Raw genomic sequence first — 10,353 nt, forward strand, 5'->3', positions numbered from 1 at the left:
GTAAAAATTTATAAAAAGTCTTTCAAAGAAAATAGCCAAAAATGCATTTTTTTTGCAAAGATGTAGGGGTAGATATGCAAGATACAGTTTTTCATAATATAACGGTAATGTTGTTGCTTTATTAATTTTAGATAAAAATGGTCGGTCGAGAGTGCAATGTGTGGCAAAGGTCGATGATGCGTGGTTGTGGGTAAACCATCCGATGCTTCCCGTATTTTTTCTCCCAAGATTTTTCGAAAAATTACTTCTTTTTATCATTGGCCGAAAAAAAACTCGTTTTTTCTTCGTTTAAAAAGGTTTTCGTTTATATTGGATAGTTAAGCTCTCTGTTTCTCTGTGAATACAAATATATTGTAGTATATTGTTTTATAGATAATACATCCTATAGATATCTATAATTACTTTTTTATTGATATTTATATTGATATAGATATCTATATTTTATTATTTTATTGGAATCTATTTAATTTACTTAATAAATTTAGTCTATTCACTCTATTTAATTTTGTGCACTAAAATATTTTTTTTGCTCTTCTCTCTGTGAGTAAGTGATTTTTTTTTATGAGTAAGTGACCCGTTTGTCTTCTCAATTCTTTACAGGCCAATGAACCTTTGGGGGAAAAGTAAAATGTAATATTGAGTGTTTATTTGATGATTAATAAATCTTATCTTATGATACTATAATATGTATTTTTATTTTTTTCTCTTAATTCTCATGTATTTTATTTATCTAATTTTATCTATATGTTCATTTATAATGATCGCCTTTATTTATAATTGTTTATTTATAATATATATATTATTATAGATAATACAAAGTTAATTTCGTTTATGACTCAATATAATACCGTCAATAATTTTTGTTGTTAAAAGAAGGGCCACTTAGTTTTGTAAATGTTACGAACTTCAGGATGACATAGATTCCAGATTTGATTGGGGAGGCTTTTCAATGTCTAATTTCCAAAATATTTGATTGGCTATAGATTCACTTTTGGGATAAATGGAACCAATAATTAAATAAACCAACGGCATCAGAATAGCTAATATATTCATTATTTTAATAATTTTTGTTATTAAAAGAAGGGCCACTTAGTTTCGTAAATGTTACAAAATTCAGGATGACATAGATTCCAGATTTGATTGGGGAGGCTTTTCAACGTCTAAATTTCAAAATATTTGATTGGCTATAGATTCGCTTTTGGGATAAATGGAGCCAATAATTAAATAAACCAACGGCATCAGAATAGCCAATATACTCTTTAAGGTATTCGGGCTCTATTAGGTTTTGTTACTTTAGGGAAGGACAAAGCGAGGTAAAATGGTATATCTACGCCTTAAAAAGAATCTACGTGTCCATGTTAAAGGGGAAAGTAGGAAAAATTGTTTCATTTTTTCTATCGTTTTGTTTACTATTTGCTTTTTACTAGCGATTTATATTTCCTCAAAAGAGCACATTGAGAAAAAACAGTTCAACTTTAAACCAAGAAAAAGGTAGTTTGTTGTTTGAATTTTACACTTTTTTGAATTTAAATTTTTTTTTCAGTTCAGGCTAGATTGCTATTTTTTACTTTTCTCTTTTTTTTACTTTTTTTTTATAGGAGAGAGAAGATACTAGTATTGACGAAAATATGTTTCCTCTTTTCGCTAATGAAAGATGTTTCATTATATTTAGGTTGAGCTAAGAGTAACTTCCTACATATTGTTGTTAACAAATTCCTCAAACGAAAATAAAACTAATTTGTTTGATTCATAGTTCTACACAAGTCTTTATCAAGGGGGAGGGGGTATTTAAAGCCAAAAAAGTGCAATTCTAAGAGTAATTTTTACATGTTGTTTTATATTTATTCTTAATTTTGGTTAAAACGTGATTTGCCTCTCATTTCACGCAATCTAATGGTCCTGTGTCAACTCAAATTCTTGGTCAATCTGCCTGAGACTCTGGGCAGGCGTGACTTGCTAAAGACATACTTACTCCCGCTGTTTGACCGTGCCAAATTAACTAAACACTTGGAAAACTATAGGTAATTTCACTATCTTAGCTCTATGACTATCTACCTGGGTTCTACTGCCCAAGCAATGACGCATGGACGGATAATAGATAGACATATCTATTAACAAATGAACTAATATCATTTTTTACACAATCCTAATAAGGGGAGGGGGAAGGAATTTAATGCAAAAAATGCTTCTCACTCAATTGGACTATCTGTCTTGGCTTCTTCTACAATTATCCATGACTTGATGCCCACAACTATTCCTTTTTAATTCAAAAATTAGTTTTAGCCAACTGTGCCCTTTGTAAAAAATACTTCTGATTCTATAATAGATATATGTGGATTCTGTAGTATATTTGCAGAATTCTATAATAGGAAATGCTTAGGGAAGTCTATAATACCTTTTTTTTCAAATTATTTCATCCTTTGTGTCAAAAAGTAAAAATAAATAGGGTAAGTCGTACCTAGTGATCAAAATTTTAGCATTTCTATTACGATGGTCTTATTGAGTTGAATTAAAGTCAACTATTTTTTTATTTGTTAAGTGAATTCTAAATAATTTTTACGATCTCTTAAATTTTAGAAAACAAAATATCTGACAAAATCATTTTATTTCAAGGCAAATCATTTACCTATCTGTTTTTCAAAAGAATAAATAATAATAAAATTCTATTTAAACCGTCCACGCTTGCAAAATGTGACATCAGAGATGTCAGCAAAATAAAAACGAAAGGAAAACTTCAGATTAGGGACAAAAATGATGAAAAAGCTACGATGAAAACACGTATTATTAAGGCGGATAATGAGTTTTCTTATTACATCAATCATTCTCTCTGGAGAAAGCTTTATACACTTGGCTTACTTCTTTTTTGCTCATGCTTCTATAGAGCTGGTGTGAAATCAACACACACACACACATATAAATATATATGTATATATATATATATATATATATATATATATATATATATATATATATATATATATATATATATATATATATATCTATATATATAAAAATAAATTGTCTGTCTGTGGATGTGTGGATGGATGTGTCAGGTGACGTCACCTGAAAAAACTGGATCAGGTGACGTCAAAACTGAAAAAACTAAAAAAAGGCAAAAACTACAAAAAAAACTAAAAACTAATAAAAAAAATAAAAAAGCTAAAAAACTAAAAAAACTATAAAGGTAAAAACCAATAAAAAACTAAAAAAAAAAACTGAAAACACTAAAAAAAGGCAAAAACTACAAAAAAAAACTAAAAACTAATAAAAAAAGTAAAAAAGCTAAAAAACTAAAAAAACTAAAAAAACTAAAAAAAGGTAAAAAACTAAAAAAAATAAAAAATAAAAAAAAACTAAAAAAAAGGAAAAAACTGAAAAATAAGCTAAAATAAAGGTAAAAACCAATAAAAAACTAAAAAGAAAAAAAGGAAAAAACTAATAAATGACGACACTCAAAGAGAAAGCGACCAGGACAAAAGGAATGTTCGATTAGCAATCAACAAAGCACCGGGACACAGGGAGTATAAATGACGACCAGGACATAAGTAAAAAAAAAAAACTATCTATATATATAAAAATAAGTTGTCAAACTAAAAAAAGGCAAAAACTACAAAAAAAACTAAAAACTAATAAAAAAGCTAAAAAACTAAAAAAACTAAAAAAAAGGCAAAAACTACAAAAAAAACTAGAAACTAATAAAAAAAATAAAAAAGCTAAAAAACTAAAAAAACTAAAAAAACTAAAAAAAGGTAAAAAACTAAAAAAACTAAAAACTAAAAAAAACTAAAAAAAAGGAAAAAACTGAAAAATAAGCTAAAATAAAGGTAAAAACCAATAAAAAACTAAAAAAAAAACTGAAAAAACTAAAAAAAGGCAAAAACTACAAAAAAACTAAAAACTAATAAAAAAAGTAAAAAAGCTAAAAAACTAAAAAAACTAAAAAAACTAAAAAAACTAAAAAAAGGTAAAAAACTAAAAAAAATAAAAAATAAAAAAAAACTAAAAAAAAAGGAAAAAACTGAAAAATAAGCTAACATAAAGGTAAAAACCAATAAAAACTAAAAAGAAAAAAAGGAAAAAACTAAAAAAAATTTTCATCTAAAAAACTAAAAAAAACTAAAAAAGGTAAAAACTAAAAGAACTAAAAAAGAAAAAAATAAATGACGACACTCAAAGAGAAAGCGACCAGGACAAAAGGAATGTTCGATTAGCAATCAACAAAGCACCGGGACATAGGGAGTATAAATGACGACCAGGACATAAGTAAAAAAAAATTAACAAAACTAAAAAGAAGGTAAAAACTACAAAAAAACTAAAAAGAAAAAAAAACTAAAAACTAATAAAAAAACTAAAAAATCTAAAAATCTAAATAAACTAAAAAAGAAAAAAAAGGAAAAAAATAAAGGAGAAAAACAAAACTAAAAAATGAATGTATATACAGACCGGTACACCGGGATACAAATGACGACCGGGACACAGGGAATATAAATGACGACCGGGACACAGGGACACAACTACAACGGGGACACCGGGGGAAACAGGGGGTATAAATGACGACCGGGACAAAAAAACTAAAAAGAAAAAAAAACTAAAAACTAATAAAAAAACTAAAAAATCTAAAAATCTAAATAAGCTAAAAAAGAAAAAAAAAGGAAAAAAATAAAGGAGAAAAACAAAACTAAAAAACGAATGTATATACAGACCGGGACACCGGGATACAAATGACGACCGGGACACAGGGAATATAAATGACGACCGGGACACAGGGACACAACTACAACGGGGACACCGGAGGAAACAGGGGGATGTAAATGACGACCGGGACACCGGGACAGGGAATGGTCGATTAGCAATCACCATCAACAAAGCTCAAGGGCAATCATTAGAATCATGAGGTATAGATCTGAATACAGATTGTTTTCCCATGGACCATTATATGTTGCATGTTCAAGAGTCGGTAAACCTGACAATCTATTTATATGCAAAGACAATGGGACAGCAAAGAATGTTGTATATTCGCAAGTTTTACGTAGTTAAAACCATATATATATATATCTATCTATATTCACAGGTGGGACATAGGGACACAACTACAATGGCGCGTAACTATTATGGCGCGTAACGACTTACGCGCGCGGGGGGGCTTGGGGGGGGCGCGAAGCGCCCCCACCAACTAGGTGTTGGGGTGGCGCGAAGCGCCACCCCAACAGCTAGTATATGTATATATATAAATATATATATATATATATATATATATATATATATATATATATATATATATATATATATATATATATATATATATATATATATATATTTAGTTTACCTATTGTTGCTAAAAAGAGGGATATATTAACAGGATAAGCTTGTTTTGGTGTTACTTGGTTGTTTTACATTTGCTGTTTTGTTTCTTTCATAGGCATGTATTTTGGGAGTGATACCTGACACGGGGATGCCATGGATATTCTGTGGTAGCCACAACACTTGGCTGGGTAGAGAATTTAAAGTGGCGAAACCCTAAGATTCTTCATTGAAATACCTAGATGCGGTCCTAACTTTCTTCCCGAAGATGCAATCAACAATTCATAAATGTTTTCTCTCAAGTTATTTCATCCCTCTCCTGCATTGTCTAAATTTTAAACTCTCCAGTTTATCATTCAACAGTTTTTCCAGTATATATATATATATATATATATATATATATATATATATATATATATATATATATATATATATATATATATATATATATATATATATATATATATATATATATATATATACATATATATATTGAAAAGACATGTTATCAACCACCACATCAGTTCGGATACAAAAGAGGAACAGGATGTAATGATGTGCTTACAGTCGTGGTAAACGCTCTTATTGATACAAAATCTGCGGGGGAATGTCTTGCTAGTCATAACGTCAAACGCGCCTTCGACTCGTTAGTACACCCCGAAATGCTTCTGAAATCTGCAAAGCAAGGATTAGGCCCTGCAGTCATTCTCACACTTCGGGAAATATATTCTCGACTCTGTATTCGACTAAAATTACCGCCTGATAAGAATATGCCTCCAATTACTCAAAAAATGCTCATTCCGGTTTTAAAGAGTGCACGCTAAGGAACATTTTCTTCACCTGGACAATTAAATAACTACGTCATTGACGCTCAGGAACAATGTCCCTCCTCATTAATTTTATTGTCAAAAAATCTGTAACTAATTTGCTATACTGACGATGTTCTGAATCTTAGTCAAGCCCTTGAAAGTTCTTAAGCCGAGCTGGACAGACATGAAAACAAACAACAAAGAGAGATAAAACTCAACAATAAAAAAAAGCCTCGAGCGACACTGCAGCCAGTAGAGAGAAAAGAGATGAAAGACTAAAATAACGTGGACATTTCGCCTGTATCTAAACTAGGTGTCCATAGCACAAGATAAAAAGAAAAAAACTAAAAAAAAAAACAAATAAAACCACCAATAATAATAAAAAACATAGTCGCTAGTTATCCGCGTAGGGAAAAGAAACTATTCGAGTTACTCCTTAGGAGCTTAGAGCTGAGATCGTAAGGAAACTAAACACTTTTAACATGAGAAAAATTATACAACAAAAATGACACCTTAATACTTTCTGATTTGAAAAAAGATAAGGTCCTTACTATCAGTAGGGCTGATAAAGTCAACACTATTGTAATTATGGACACTGATAATTATGATTGTAAAATGAATACAATTATTTCTGATACCAATACTTATAAGAAACTGGATTTCGATCTTAGGGATAAATATGTAAAGTCTATAAGAAAGGATTTGGAGTCGCTCAAAAACAATTTACACATTACCCAACAATTTTATAATAGATTTTATTCAAGGGGTTGGTCCACGCCCAAGATCTGTGGTCTACCCAAAATTCATATGAGTAGAGTCCTCTTCCGCCCCATTGTATCAAACTTCTCGCCAACTGTGTAAAAATTAGGAAAGTGATTGTTGGTGGCATTGTGTCCACTCTTAAGAATACAAGAATCGTATTTAAAAAAATTCCATTGATCTAATTCAAAGTTGGAGAATTTCACATCAGAGGAGACTTCAGTTCTCTGTAGTTTTGATGTGGTTTGCATCTGTCCGAATTGTAATGTGGCAAAGCACGAAGATATACTAATAGTGGTGGAAAGATATGGAAAAAAATGATGAAACCTCGGTGAAATTGCAACATAATTTTTTTTTACACCAAAATGTTCAGAAAAATCAGTTTAATTACACAAAAAAAATCCCCCTGAATCCCCCTTGCACAAGTATCCCAATTTTGCCCTTGAAGGGGAAAAATAAGGGGGAAAATCCGATTTTCCCCCTTTCTTTCACATAGGTGTGAAAGAAAGAGACATTACAAACTTAGTTACGGATAGTAAAAAGATAATGTGCCAACAGTGATTTATAAAATTAACTTAGCGAAAAATTAGGATATATGTGCCTTTATTGATTAGCAGAACATTGCAAGACTGACAAGTGTCTTTATTGTGATGTAAATTTAATCTAATTGTTATGCTTTAATGTTTTCGAATACCCCCGAGAAAGATCCACTTCAGAGAGTTGGCCGTTGAACTATTAATCTTCCGTTGCAGTGACCCGAGTGACTATTGAAGGACTCTATAGGTTGAAGCTCTCCCCTTGTTTCAGATGCAGATTCATGGACGATGTGGTTTGCATTTGGAAACACGATTTAAACTCCTTAGACCTTTTCTTTAAACATACAAATAGTTTTGATAAAAAAGTAAAATTTACATTGGAGTTTGGAAAAAATGAAAAACTACCTTTTCTTGATTTCCTATTGATTAAAAGTGATTTCCATGTACTGTTTTCAATATATAGAAAGCCTACACAGTGATAGGCATTTGAACTTTCATTCGTGCTACCCTATTTCAGTGAAACGACGGGCTGTAATTGCACTAGTAGATAGAGCTTTCAGGATTTGGCCCCGAGAGTATTTAGATTCTGAATTGATGTATTTGTCGCATATTGTATCTTGTAATAGTTACCAGATTAAATTTATTAATAAAATAATAAAATAAACGCATTAAACATTACAATAGGGTCATTGGAGTTTCACAGTGTACAAAATCAAATATGCCAAAAAGTTCCATTTCTTTGCCTTATGTACCTTGTTCTTGTGGAAAGTTTTATATTGCTAGAACTCACCAACAATTTATTGTACATCGTAACTCAAAAGAAAAAACCGTACATTTAAGAAAGGCTCCTGAAACTTTTGTTTCGGCTCTGGCTGAACATACATTCTTTCATCCTGAATATTTTATACAATTTGATGAGGCTACAGCTATTTCTAATGATAGGGCTATTTAAACAGCTATTCCGATCTTCCAATAATTAGAGACACGGGGGATTTAAATATTGAGCAAAGTTATGATTGTCTTTTGAAAAATGCACCAATAGTCAATAAGGGAATTAAAATTTTACATAATCACCAGGGGACAAGATTACCTATTGGACAAAAAAGAATTTCTTCAATATTAGCTAACAAGAGGTATATTTCGCAATAGAATAGTTTACTTATTTTCAAATTTCATAATATTTTCAATTATGTTTATTAAATTCGTTGATTTAATATTCTCATTGAAGCAACTGGAATAGCTTCTCTTACCTACATGGATCAGAAGCGACAATTATATTTCCTATTATTGATGGTGGTTTTATTTGTTTTTAGTTTAGTGTTTTTTTTCTTTTTATCTTGTGCTGAGGACGCGTAGTTTAGGCAGAGGCAAAATATCCACGTTATTTTAGTCTTTCATCTCTTTTGTCTTTACTGGCCGCATTCTTGTCTAAGGTTTTTTTGTTGAGCTTCATCTCTCTTTGTTATTTTTTGTAGTCGCACCTTGCAACGAGTCAGTGATGTTTATTCTATTCTCGAAGCAGACGTATCTTACCATTGGTCTACATGTCAATTCTACTTAGTCGGAAATAGTCCCTTTTAAGTGAAAGAGCGATCTAATAAATTCAGTAAAACTTAAGAATTATTTTGTTCAACCTGGTAAAATTTGAGATTAAATTTTGAGCGGTAAAATTTGAATTTTGAAGGTCAAAGGGTGCTCTAAAATTTAGCTAAATGGTTTAGTTGCTAATTTTTAGAGTTCTTTGTGGCAACATTGAAAAATGCGTTCAAAGGAGACACTATTATCAAGGGGGAAACATGCAGCATAGTCTTTGCCAAGCAGTTAAAACAAAAAAGTAGCCTACAGGCAGCTATGTTGGGGACGGGTGACTCCTCAATATCTTGCTCTCCACGTTAACGTTCTTTAACACTTTTAAAAAAGCTTCTTACTTTAATTAAATGGCGCTTGTGTTTCAGGAGGTATTCTTTGAAAGTTGGGATTTAGCGTATTTTATAATGAAAAGGAAAAATACAAGTTAAGTAGAAAATACCTATTGTTGACACTAACTATACCAGAAAGGAATGCATGGATGGAGAACTGAATGTACAGAATATTTTACAGAACTGAATGTGAATATCACCAAAATTAATGAACAACTTTTACAGTAGTAACAATTCCACTAATCAATTAACAGTCAATATACGATTTATATAAAATATCTGCCTTCCCCCTTAACATTAAAGAGACTAAATCCATCATGAGCATCGTACAAGAAGCAGAATACATGCTCATTGATCAGAACGGAAGAAAATATGCACCAGCAAACGTCCAGGAATTAAAAGAAGGCGTCTCATTCAAAAACTTAGTTTGTCAACTGACATTACCTATCTATAACGTAAAAATAGGATCATTTATGTTAGATCTTTTCTATAAGAATCACAGCAACAAGATATTCCAAACTCATGTGAAGCTCTGATAGGAAGCACAAAAAGAAAATCATTTATCAATTTACGAAATGATTTATGGTTATTTACTATACCCAAAAAGACGGTAGGAACACTATCCTGCTACAATAATACAAAGAAAATTGACCCAAGTCATCGAACTGAACTACTTTTACATGACGTTGGAAAAATCGCCATTAAACAAGGTTGCCGAATTGCAACCAACGAGACGACTTTGCAATCACCTTTAATCACAACGAGCACAAATATCATGAGCCCAAAAGTCATAAGCTTTCAAGGAATAAATCTGTCATTCACAATCCCAAATATAAACAATGAGGAATAAAAAATTTTCATCTGGCCAGAAAAAGAGAAAATCATAGGTACAATGCAATTAACGAAAATAAAGAAATACCAGTATTCACTAATGAAGACCAAAGATTAAAATATTTGGAAAATCAATATGAATTATTTACACCAAAAACCAAAAAAGGTTTTTTAAGGAATAAAAAACCAAAAAAAGAT

General features: G+C 30.7%; 1 long non-coding RNA gene across 1 annotated transcript; it reads left to right on the plus strand.

Annotated features, from left to right (window-relative positions):
* The first annotated feature begins 3,033 nt into the window (after positions 1–3,033).
* LOC136036923 (uncharacterized) lies at positions 3,034–4,686 on the plus strand. The gene is made up of 2 exons (XR_010619824.1): positions 3,034–3,184; positions 3,825–4,686. It is a non-coding gene; the product is annotated as an uncharacterized LOC136036923 (long non-coding RNA).
* The last annotated feature ends 5,667 nt before the right edge of the window (positions 4,687–10,353 follow it).

This window comes from Artemia franciscana, chromosome 16 (genome assembly GCF_032884065.1).
Source record: "Artemia franciscana chromosome 16, ASM3288406v1, whole genome shotgun sequence".
NCBI classification, from domain to species: domain Eukaryota; kingdom Metazoa; phylum Arthropoda; class Branchiopoda; order Anostraca; family Artemiidae; genus Artemia; species Artemia franciscana.